The 13,029-nt window shown below is 38.0% G+C and overlaps 1 protein-coding gene across 1 annotated transcript in view; it reads right to left on the bottom strand.

Moving 5' to 3' along the window:
• The window catches only part of LOC106094941 (transcription factor SPT20 homolog), a 53,446-nt gene that overhangs the window by 21,035 nt on the left and 19,382 nt on the right, over positions 1 to 13,029 (bottom strand). The gene's annotated exons all lie outside the window — the stretch shown is intronic.

Here is a 13,029-nt window from a genome sequence, read left to right as displayed (position 1 = left end):
GACGGACGGACATGGCTAGATCGACATAAAATGTCGCGACGATCAAGAATATATATACTTTATAGGGTCTCAGACGAATATTTCGAGTAGTTACAAACAGAATGACGAAATTAGTATACCCCCCATCCTATGGTGGAGGGTATAAAAATTCATCAAAATACTCAAGCTTATTTGCAAAGACAACCACACTTTGAAGCCTTTAAAAGATTAGAATCGGCCTATAAATAGTGTTTTGGCAATCAGTACAAAATTCAGCTCAGACTTTATGACCAAATGTCACCGCTGATGGGTCAGTTACTGCAACCAATAGCGACCACAATTAAAAAAAAATTGTTGTATCTTTACCAATTTCGCAGTAACAGAAGAATTTTGGCAATTTTAGATTTCAGTCATTCACCAATTATTGGGTTGCCCAAAAAGTAATTGTCGGTAATATAGTCGGCGTTGATAAATTTTTTCAACGGCTTGTGACTCTGTAATTGCATTCTTTCTTCTGTCAGTTATCAGCTGTTATCAAAAGTGCGCGAAATTTTGTCTTTTTTTTTTTTTTTGGCGTCAATTTTAATATGGGTACCACATGTATTGAAAGAAATCCATTTAACAAATCGAATCAACGCTTGTGATATGCACCTTAAACGCAATGAATTCGATGCGTTTTTAAAACGAATCATAACTGGAGATGAAAAATGGATTGTTTACAACAACGTTAGTCGAAAACGATCATGGTCCAAGCATGGTGAACCAGCTCAAACCACTTCAAAGGCTGATATCCACCAAAAGAAGGTTATGCTGTCTGTTTGGTGCGATTGGAAGGGTGTGGTATATTTTGAGCTGCTTCCAAGGAACCAAACGATTAATTCGGATATTTACTGTCAACAATTGGACAAATTGAATACAGCCATCAAGGAGAAGCGACCAGAATTGGTCAATCGTAAAGGTGTCATATTCCACCAGGACAACGCCAGACCGCACACATCTTTGGTCACTCGCCAAAAACTGAGTGAGCTTGGCTGGGAAGTTTTGATGCATCCACCATATAGCACATCAGACTACCATTTATTTCGATCTTTGCAGAACTCCTTAAATGGTAAAACTTTCGGCAATGATGAGGTTGAAAAATCGCACTTGGTTCAGTTTTTTGCAGATAAAGGCCAGAAGTTCTATGAACGTGGAATACTAAATTTGCCAGGAAGATGGCAAAAGGTTATCGAACAAAATGGCAATTATATATTTGATTAAAGTTCATTCTAAGTTTTATTAAAAATGCATTTACTTTCTTTTAAAAAATCCGCAATTACTTTTTAGGCAACCCAATATTTTGTTTGTGTTAATTCATATCTTGTTCCATGTAATTTATAATTAAAATTATTATTTTTTTTCATGAAAGTTGTTTCAACTGAGTAGCCATTCATTATTATATTTTTATATTTAAGAAAATTTTTTTTATAATATTAAGGGCTTGTGTAATATTTGAGCATATAAATAAACAATAAATGTGGGGTGCCCCCAAGCCACAAATAAAATCCTACGTCCCTGATGGGAGCTATATCCAAATCTGAACCGATATAGTCCATTTGCAATAATTAACGATCTACATCAATATTTAGTATCTGTACAAAATTTCAAGCGACTATCTCTACGCGTTCGACAGCTATCGTGATTTCGACAGACGGTGGAGGGTCGGACATGGCTAGAACAACTCAGAACGTCGAAACGATCAAGAATGTATATAAAGGGTGATTTTTTTGAGGTTAGGATTTTCATGCATTAGTATTTGACAGATCACGTGGGATTTCAGACAAGGTGTCAAAGAGAAAGATGCTCAGTATGCTTTGACATTTCATCATGAATAGACTTACTAACGAGCAACGCTTGCAAATCATTGAATTTTATTACCAAAATCAGTGTTCGGTTCGAAATGTGTTCATTCACCGTTCAGCGATGAGGCTCATTTCTGGTTGAATGGCTACGTAAATAAGCAAAATTGCCGCATTTGGAGTGAAGAGCAACCAGAAGCCGTTCAAGAACTGCCCATGCATCCCGAAAAATGCACTGTTTGGTGTGGTTTGTACGCTGGTGGAATCATTGGACCGTATTTTTTCAAAGATGCTGTTGGACGCAACGTTACGGTGAATGAACACATTTCGAACCGAACACTGATTTTGGTAATAAAATTCAATGATTTGCAAGCGTTGCTCGTTAGTAAGTCTATTCATGATGAAATGTCAAAGCATACTGAGCATCTTTCTCTTTGACACCATGTCTGAAATCCCACGTGATCTGTCAAATACTAATGCATGAAAATCCTAACCTCAAAAAAATCACCCTTTACTTTATAGGGTCTTAGACGGATATTTCGAGTTGTTACAAACGGAATGATTAGATTAGTATTCCCCTATCCTATGGTGGTGGGTATAAAAAAAATTTTAATTTGGTACTTGTATAGTGATTCTCAAAAAATAAAATGCCGTAAGACAAAATTCTTCATTTATTTTTATATGGTACTAGCTGACCCGGGCACGCTCCGCTGCCCCTTCTTTTACTTTATATGGAACAAAATTTTCCTTTGAATATTTATTTTCGACAATTAAATAACTTTTAGTGAAATACCATGCTACGAAAATAGTATATCGCTTGACTAACAGTTTAACAATATAAGTGCCTTTATCTGAATTCTGAATCTTTATTGGTCAACGAATTTAAGTTTGGATGCAGGGTGTACTCCATTCTTAAAAGACTTTATTATTTAAGCCCGATATTCTCATGATGTCTGATTTAGAGGTGTTTTCGGGGCTGAGGTTGTCCCCCAGGCACTTGGCCCTGAAAAAATATCAGCATCGTGCTCTTGTTTCAAATACCATTTATTTAAACCCCATATTATCATTGGCTTAAGGGGAGTTTACAGGATGAGGCGCCCCCCAAAAACATGGCCCCCAAATTGGTTATCAAATTCGTTTTCTAATCTCAAATACCTTTAATTTAAGCCACATATTGGCATGGTCGAAAAATGTTTATCTTGTTTTGGAGAATACCAAATACTTTTATTTGAACCCCATATGGCGATGGTCAGTATAAAATTGCTGTTTGTAGGGTGTTTTGGGAAAAGGGGTAGACCACTTTTCCCAAAGAAAATTGGTCCCGAAAGAGGGTATTAATTCTTGCTCTACCCACCAATACCTTTCATTTAAGCCCCACATTGTCATGGCCGGTAAATATGCCCGATTAAGGGGTGTTTTGGGGAGTGGCCCTGAAAATATATCAGCAACGTGCTCTATTCTCATATATTCATATATCATTTATTTGAACCCCATATTGCCATTGGCCTCAAAATTGGATATTAAATTTTTTTTCTAATCTCAAATACCATTCATTTAAACCCCTTACTGCAAAAGCCAGCAAATATGTCCGTCTTGGGGTATGGGCCCTAAAAACTATGAATATCGAGCTCCACTGTCTTGGCTGTCCACTGTCCTATTTGGGGGTTGTTATGATGGTGGGACGTCACCTAGACAGATTCGTATTCTACTCTAAAATACTGCTTATTACAGCCCCATATTGGAATGGTCAGCAAATACGTCCTATATGGGTGGTGTGGCCCCATACACACTTTTTCCCGAATATTGATATCAGATTCGTGCTTTACACCCAAAGACCTCTCATTTGAGCCCCATATTGCTATTGTAGTAAATTTGTCCTCTTTGGGTATTGTTCTTGGAAAGGGACGGCCCACCATACTCTTGGATCCACATTTGGATATCAGGTTCGTATTTTACACTTAAATATCTTTTGTTTGACCCCCATATTGCCATGATCATTAAATAAGACCTGTTTGGGGGGTGTTTTGCGGAAGGGGTGCACCCCCAGAAACTTGGTTCCACATTTGGATACCAAATTCGTATTCTACTCGCAAATACCTTTCATTTGAGTTCCATATTGCCAAGGTTGATAAATATGTCCGATTTAGGGGTGTTTTGGAGGTTGGGGTGGTCCCCAAACACTTAGTCCTACAATTGGATATCAGATACGCTTTCTAATCTTAAATACCTTTCATTTGATTCCCATAATGTCATGATTGGTTTATATATATTTTTGGTAGGTTTTGGGGGGGTGGGGCTTTCCCCCTAGGTACCCCATCCGAAATTTGGATACCAAATTTTTATTTTTAGGTATCTATAAGAGAGCACACGAATTTTCGCTTCAATCGCATCAACCATTACCGAGATCTGGCGTTTCTGAAAATTAGGGTAAGGGGGAGGGTCCGCCCCACCTTCAGATATCAAAACCTATTTTCACCACGGGATCATTATGCGCCATCTGTGAAAATTTCAAGAAAATCGGTTCAGCCGTTTTTGAGTCTATGAGGAACACACAAACAGACATACAAACACAAATTGAATTTTATTTATAAGATTTTTTTTTTTGCAAATTGAAGGAAAATCGTTCGATTTTTTTGAAAACTATTTATTTTTATACAAATATGGTAGTTTTCTGAAAAATGAAGGAGAAGCGCGGCAGGCTAAAAGCCTTTCAACAAAATGGCGCGATTTTTTTTTTTAAATTTTTCCTTTGTTTCTACGTTTACAGCGTTCAAAATTCTCAAGTCCCCGTAGGTCTATCCCGGTTCGAATTTTTTGCGATATTTTTGCATATTCGTAATCTACTCCTTTCTACTACCTACCTTTCATTTGATATCCATATTGCCTAAGATTAGGGGTTAAAAACTCTCATGACCCCGTAGGCCCTTCCTGGGTTCAATTTTTTTGACATGTTTTTGCACATTTGAAATCTACTTGACAATACCTTTCAATTGATACCCATATTGTCCAGGCCGGACAACTTACCCCAAAGGGAGGGGGGTCCATGGATATTTGCTCCCAGAAAAGACTTCAGACTCGTGTTCCTGGGGTCAACCCACATCTACATACCAAATTTCGGCGAAATCAATGGTGCGCCGTATATAGTGTATCTTTGCCCTTCTACTTTTGCACTGCTCCCTAATTAGTGAGTAGGTCGAACACATGTAATCTCTTGGTGGCATTGCAGTCTGATGAGGCCCCTGGCAAAGGCCGAAATCGCTATCATTGCAGCCCGCCCTAATACATTTGATATACCACAAGTGCTGAGATTCTTTAAGGAGTTTTTATACCCACCACCGAAGGATGGGGGTGTATTCATTTTGTCATTCCGTTTCCAACACATCGAAATATCCATTTCCAACCATATAAAGTATATATATATTTTTGATCGTCGTAAAAATCTAAGACGATCTAGCCATGTCCGTCCGTCTGTCTGTTGAAATCTCGCTACAGTGTTTAAAAATAGATATATTGAGCTGAAACTTTGCACAGCTTCTTTTATTGTCCATGGGCAGGTTAAGTTGAAAGATGGGCTATATGGGCCTATATTTTGATATAGCCCCCATACATACCGATCTACCGATTTAAGGTCTCAGGCCCATAAATGCTACATTTATTATCCGATTTCGCTGAAATTTTAGACAGAATTTGACCCAGATCTGTCCAGATTTGAATATAGCTGCCATATATACCGATATCTCGATTTAAGTTTGGCCGATATTTGGGCCATTTATTGTCCGATTTCGTAAAAATTTTGTAAAGCGAATTGTGTTAAGCTACTTGACATCCTTGTTCCCAGATCGGTTCGCATTTGGATATAGCTGCCATATATACCGACCTCCCGATTTAAGGTTTAGGCCCTTAATTAATGATTTAATGAACCGATTTTGCTGAAATTTAGCACAATGCCTTTCTACTTGTTCGTTCTGTTTAAAATTAAATATAAAACAAAAAATAACAAGTAAAAGTGTGCTATGTTCGGACGGGCCGAATATATGGAACCCACCACCATGGATTTTGCGAAAAATTTATACAAAATAAATTTAGTTAAAGGGCATTATTTTATTCTACGTACCAAACATCTTTCAAACCAGCAAACATTAAAGCTTCTAGAAATCCAATAAAGATGATCGAGAGACCGCTTTACATGGGAGTTATATCAGGTTATAGACTGATTTGGGTGATATTTAGCACAGTTGTTGGAAGTCGTAACAGAACACAGCATGTAAAATTTCAGCCAAATCGGACAAAAATTTCGGCTTTCAGGGGCTTAAGAAGTCAAATCGGGCTATCGGTTTATATATCGGGCCGATCCTAATCTTTCAAAGCCTTCAAAATGTGATTTTCTTTGTGAATATCTTAGTTTTATAGTGATAACTTTTGGGGAACCAGCTTCAACATTTTGTGAAATTTTTCTTTTTGCGCTCATTTTTATACCCACCACCGAAGGATGGGGGTATATTAATTTTGTCATTCCGTTTGTAACACATCGAAATATCCATTTCCGACCCTATAAAGTATATATATTCTTGATCAGCGTAAAAATCTAAGACGATCTAGACATGTCCGTCCGTCTGTCCGTCTGTCTGTTGAAATCACGCTACAGTCTTTAAAAATAGAGATATTGAGCTGAAATTTTGCACTGATTCTTTTTTTGTCCATAAGCAGGTTAAGTTCGAAGATGGGCTATATCATCAGCCGATTTAGGGTCTTAGGCCCATTAAAGCCATATTTATTATCCGATTTTGTTGAAATTTGGGACAGTGAGTTGTGTTAGGCCCTTCGACATCCTTCGTCAATTTGGCTCAGATCGGTCCAGATTTAGATATAGCTGCCATATAGACCGATCCTCCGATTTAGGGTCTTAGGCCCATAAAAGCCACATTTGTTATCTGATTTCGCTGAAATTTGGGACAGTGAGTTGTCTCAGTCCCTTCGACTTTCTTCGTTAAATTGGCCCAGATCGGTTCAGATTTGGATATAGCTGCCATATAGATCGATCCTCCGATTTAGGGTCTTAGGCCCACAAAAGCAACATTTATTATCCGATTTTGATGAAATTCGGGACAGTGAATTGTGTAAGGCCCATCGACATCCTTCGTTAATTTGGCTCAGATCGGTTCTGATTTGGATATAGCTGCCATATAGATCGATTTCTTGATTTATGGTTTTGGGCCCATAAAAGCCACATTCATTATCCGATTTTGCTGAAATTTGGGACAGTGAGTTAGGTTAAGCCCCTTGACATACTTCTGCAATATCGCACAGATCGGTCCAGATTTGGATATAGCTGCCATATAGACCGATATCTAGGTTTTAGGTTTTGGGGCCATAAAAGACGCATTTATTGTCCGATGTCTCTGAAATTTGAGACAGGGAATTTGGTTAGGCTCTTCGACGTCCTTCTTCAATTTTGTCCAGATCGGTCCAGATTTGAATATAGCTGCCATATAGACCGATCTCACGATTTAAGGTTTAGGGCCCATAAAAGAGGCATTTATTGTCCGATTTCGCCGAAATTTGGGACAGTGCTTTGTGTTAGGCTTTTCGACATGTTTATGCAACTTGGCCCAAATCGGTCCAGATTTGGATATAGCTGCCATGTAGACCGATATCTCGATTTAAAGTCTTGGCCCCATAAAAGGCTTATGTTCGGCTTTTCGACATCCGTGTCGTATATAGTTCAGATCGGTATGAGGTATATGAGTATAAGGTATGAAATTTTCACCGAATTTTGGTGAAAGGTGGTTTACATATATACCCGAGGTGGTGGGTATCCAAAGTTCGGCCCGGCCGAAATTAACGCCTTTTTACTTGTTATTTTATCTCAAACTAGTTTCACGATTTTAACAGGTTATTGTTTGTGTCGGTCAGTTGGTTTTAAATTAATTTTATTTCCAAAAAATGTAATGCAAATAAATTAAAAAATTAAGGAACAATAAATGTTAAATATTTAAAAAAAATAAATGTTGACCAATTTTTACGACGAGCCATCTACGTTCTGCTTAAATGATACAGCTTATTTCTCCTCCCATGGCGAAATAATTAAAGGTGTTCTCATTTGTTTAACAACCACAAATCATATGGTGCAATCCGCCATATCGTCATCAAGATGTCATTTCAAATATGGCATTGTTCTCAACACTACCAAAGAAGCTTGCTCTCGTACGTGTGCCAGTTAAATGAGAGAAAGATAAACTCAAACAAAGAGAACGTGCAAAAAAATGGGATAGTTTACTGAGAATGTAAACACAGAACTGACATTTTAATACCGTCAAACCGGCCAGCTGTTTTCAGTTGTTCGCGTGAGACCACTTTCATTAATACACCATGTTCTCTTCCGAACTATATTAAAATCGATCGAAAATCCGATTTTGAAGGAATAATGTCCGGTTAAAATTGCTTCCAACTATTACCGTGTATGGCTATAATTTGCATCATGTCTTTATAAGTCCTAAAGTTTTCCCAATTTATTGGAGATAAAATAAAATGTCCGGTTAAAATTACACCAACTATTGCCGTATATGGCTATAATTTGCATCATGTCTTTATAAGTCCTAAAGTTTTTCTATTTTATTGGAGATAAAATAAGAAAAGGTGGTAAAACTAGAAATCGGAAATACCAAGACATTTTCACGTTACTACAGTTGTAAACTTTTTTCTTTCTTTGCCCACTAATTTTTACTCTGAAATATTATTTTAAAATGTAAATTAATCTGGGTGATTCCATCTTTAGTGAAAATGGCATTAGAGAAAAATATCCAAGAATAGAGCTGTCTTAAAATAATTCCAGTTCGAGCTAGGAATGAGGTATCCTAATGAAATGTGAATTGAAGTAAAGTGGACGACTAAAGTGAGATTCCTGGAATCCGTTTTAGTTTCTTGTTGCATTTGATGGTTTCTATATTAAAACAAGTAAAAAGGCGTTAAGTTCGGCCGTGCCGAACTTTGGATACCCACCACCTCGGGTATATATGTAAACCAACTTTCGTCAAAATCCGGTGAAAAATGCATACCTTATGCCCCATAGCACCTATATCTAAATATGTTCCAATTTGGACCAAATACTTATAAGTACAAGTCACTGTTCAATAGTGTAAAAAAAAATATTGTTCTTTTAAGTTTTCTATATCTAACAATAAACCGATCTCAACCATATACGGCACGGATGTCCAAAATCCCAGCATAGGTCACTGTGTCAAATTTCAGTGAAATCGGATTATAAATGAGCATTGTATGGGGCCAAGATTTTAAATCGAGATATCGGTCTATATGGCACCTATATCCAAATCTGGACCGATGTGGGCCAAGTTGCAGAAAAATGTCGAAGAGCCTCACTGTTCCAAATTTCGGCGAAATCGAACAATAAATGCGCCTTTTATGGCTCCAAAACTTTAAATCAAGAGATCGATCTATATGGCAGCTATATTCAAATCTGGACCGATCTAGGCCAAATTTAAGAAGGACGTCGAAGATTCTAGCACAACTCACTGTCCCAAATTTCGGCGACATTGGACAATAAATGCGCCTTCTATGGGTCCAAAACCTTAATTCGAGAGATCGGTCGATATGGCAGCTATATCCAAATCTTGACCGATCTGTGCGATATTGCAGAAGTATGTCGAAGGGCCTAACACAACTCACTGTCCTAAATTTCAGCAACATCGGATAATAAATGTGGCTTTTATGGGCCTAAGACTCTAAATCGAGAGATCGGTCTATATGGCAGCTATATCCAAATCTGGACCAATCTGGGCCAAATTGAAGAAGGATGTCGAAGGGCCTTGCATAACTCACTGACCCAAATTTTAGCAAAATCGGATAATAAATGTGGCTTTTATGGGCCTAAGACCCTAAATCGGCGGATCGGTTTATATGGGAACTATATCAAGATGTAATTCGATATAGCCCATTTTCGAACCTAACCTGCTTATGGACAAAAAAAGATCTGTGATAAATTTCAGCTCAATATCTCTATTTTTAAAGACTGTAGCGTGATTTCAACAGACAGACGGACGGTCATGTCTAGATCGTCTTAGATTTTTACGCTGATCAAGAATATATCTACTTTATAGGGTCGGAAATGGATATTTCGATGTGTTGCAAACGGAATGACAAAATGAATATACCCCCATCCTTCGGTGGTGGATATAAAAATCATAAAAATATAATTTTAGAAATTTTTTTTTTGAAATTTTGTCTTTAGAAAAACTTTAAATGAAATGTTGGGGCCTGGGCTGATGAGAGCGTTACGCTGGATTATAACAAATTTGGCTTTAGGAAAAACTGTGATGAAGTGTTGTCTTTTAAAATATTACGCTGAAATTTTACCGTTAGAAAAATTTCATTAACATTTGTTTAGAAAAAAATTTTATTAAAAATTGTTTAGAAAAAATTTCATTAAAATTGATCTTAAGAAAAATAATGTTGACGTGATCCAGATCTGATCAAAATTTTCTCTCTGTAAAATATTATAAATCTGAAATTTTGTCATTCAAAAGTTTTACTAAATTGTTGTGTTTAGAATAAATTTAATTTTAGTTTGTTATACGGGCAAAATCATTATGGGGGGTACTATGTCCCGTACACAAGAAAGGAGACAAGACGGAATGTGTCAACTACAGAGGAATAAGTCTCCTCCCCATCGCATACAAGATACTCTCGAGCGTACTGTGTGAAAGATTAAAACCTAAAGTCAATGAGATAATTGGGCCCTATCAATGCGGCTTTAGACCTGTTAAATCCACCCTAGACCAGATATTCACACTGCGCCAAATCATGGAAAAGACCCAAGAAGGACAAATCAACACCTACCACCTCTTTGTTGACTACAAAGCCGCCTTCGATACTCCTTTACGTTCAAAGGTATTTCAAGCCATGTCTGAGTTTGGTATCCCTGCAAAATTAATAAGACTCTGCAGGATGACACTTGCTGATACGCGTTCCTCAGTAAGAAAAGGAAAGAATCTCTCCGAACCATTTAATACCAAACGAGGTTTCAGAAAAGGAGACAGCCTCTCGTGTGATCTCTTTAATATCCTGCTGGAGAAGATTATACGAGATGCAGAAGTGAATAGATATGGCACACTAATCACAAGAGAGCACATGCTACTCGCCTATGCCGACGATATCGATATCATAGGTCGGTCACCGGGAGTAGTAACTGCAGCCTTTGAAAGAATCGAAAGAGAGTCAGTGAAAATGGGTCTGGCAGTAAATGGAGATAAGACGAAATGGATGGTCTCCCCTCCCAAAAAGCCTTGTACAACCGAGCAGATAAAGAACATGGAGAAAGTTGTGAATCACAACTTTGAGATAGTCAGTAACTTTATCTACCTCGGCACCGCCGTAACCGAAACGAATGACACCAGTTTTGAGATAAAGCGAAGAATAATACTGGCAAACAGATGCTACTTTGGACTAAGTAAGCAGTTTAGAAACAAGGCCATCTCTCGGCAGACAAAGACTACACTTTACAAGACACTGATACTACCCGTGCTGTTATATGGTTCTGAAGCATGGGTACTTGTGAAAGCAGATGAGGCAGTACTTGGAGTATTTGAGAGAAAGATTCTTCGTAAAATATATGGACCAGTTTGCGGTAACGGAGAATATAGGCGACGTATGAACCACGAGCTGTATGAGCTGTATGACGAAGATAGCATAGTTACATGCATCAAAATACAACGGCTGCGTTGGCTAGGTCATGTTGTCAGAATGGATGAAGAAGCTCCAGCAAAGAAGTCTTTTGAAGGCAAACACGGAATAGAAGGCAAACACGATGGAAGGATCAAGTTGTGGGAGACACCTCGAAACTTGGTGTCAGAGATTTTAGAATGAGCGCAGAAGATCGAGGCGCTTGAAACGCTATTCTACATTCGGCTAGTGGAAGAAATATTCTGTCATAGCCAATTAAAGTAAAGTAAGCTTTACACGTTCGAACTCTATCGTGATTTCGATAGATGGGCGGACATGGCTAGATCGGTTCAGAACGACGAGACGATCAAGAATATATATACTTTATGGCGTCTTAGATGAGGTGTTTCAAACGGAATTACTGGATTAGAATACCGCCATCCTATGGTGGTGGGTATAAAAACATTTGTTTAACCTTGACTCGTGAGTCGTGATAAGTGTACGTTAATTCAATCAGGTTACGCACGATCACGTGATTGGATGTCATGGGTGACACGACAACTAACGTGTTTACCTCTACTACTAATCAATGAATAAAAGCACGAAGAGTCAGAAGAATGACAAGTTAGAACGCCATAGAGAGTGTCTTAGAAATTGGTAGAAATTGAACAGAAAGATGCAGGATTAGAAGGAACGTTGTAATGACGAACTTATGAAACCTTAAGACATAGCGATAGAAATGTGTATTAATAGAAGGCTTTACGGATTTATATCGGCTTGTATACCTTGGCGAGGAATGATTTAGGAACGGAAAAGCGATCATACAAATGGTCGGACAGCTGTACATCAATTCAAAATGTCAAGGACATATTGACATCAGCATGCATGAAACAAGTAAAAGCGAGCTAAGTTCGGCCGGGCCGAATCTTATATACCCTCCACCATGGATCGCATTTGTCGAGTTCTTTTCCCGGCATCTCTTCTTAGGCAAAAAAAAAAAGGATATAAGAAAAGATTTGCTCTGATATTAGAGCGATATCAAGATATGGTCCGGTTTGGACCACAATTAAATTATATGTTGGAGACCTGTGTAAAATGTCAGCCAATTCGAATACGAATTGCGCTCTTTGTGAGCTCAAAAATAAAATAGAGAGATCGATTTATATGGGAGCTGTATGGGGCTATGGACCGATTGAGACCATAATAAACACGTATGTTGATGGTCATGAAAGAATCCGTCGTACAAAATTTCAGGCAAATCGGATAATAATTGCGACCTCTGGAGGCTCAAGAAGTCAAGATCCCAGATCTGTTTATATGGCAGCTATATCAGGTTATGAACCGACTTGTACTTTATTTGACATAGTTGTTGAAAGTAACAATAAAATACGTCTTGCGAAATTTCAGCCAAATATTGCGCCCTCTAGAAGCTCAAGAAGTCAAGTCCCCAGATCTGTTTATATGACAGCTATATCAGGTTATGAACCGATTTGAACTATACTTGGCACAGTTCTTGGATATCGTAACAAAACACGTC

Source organism: Stomoxys calcitrans, chromosome 1 (genome assembly GCF_963082655.1).
Source record: "Stomoxys calcitrans chromosome 1, idStoCalc2.1, whole genome shotgun sequence".
In the NCBI taxonomy this organism is placed as follows: domain Eukaryota; kingdom Metazoa; phylum Arthropoda; class Insecta; order Diptera; family Muscidae; genus Stomoxys; species Stomoxys calcitrans.
This window is presented reverse-complemented; position numbering and strand designations above follow the sequence as displayed.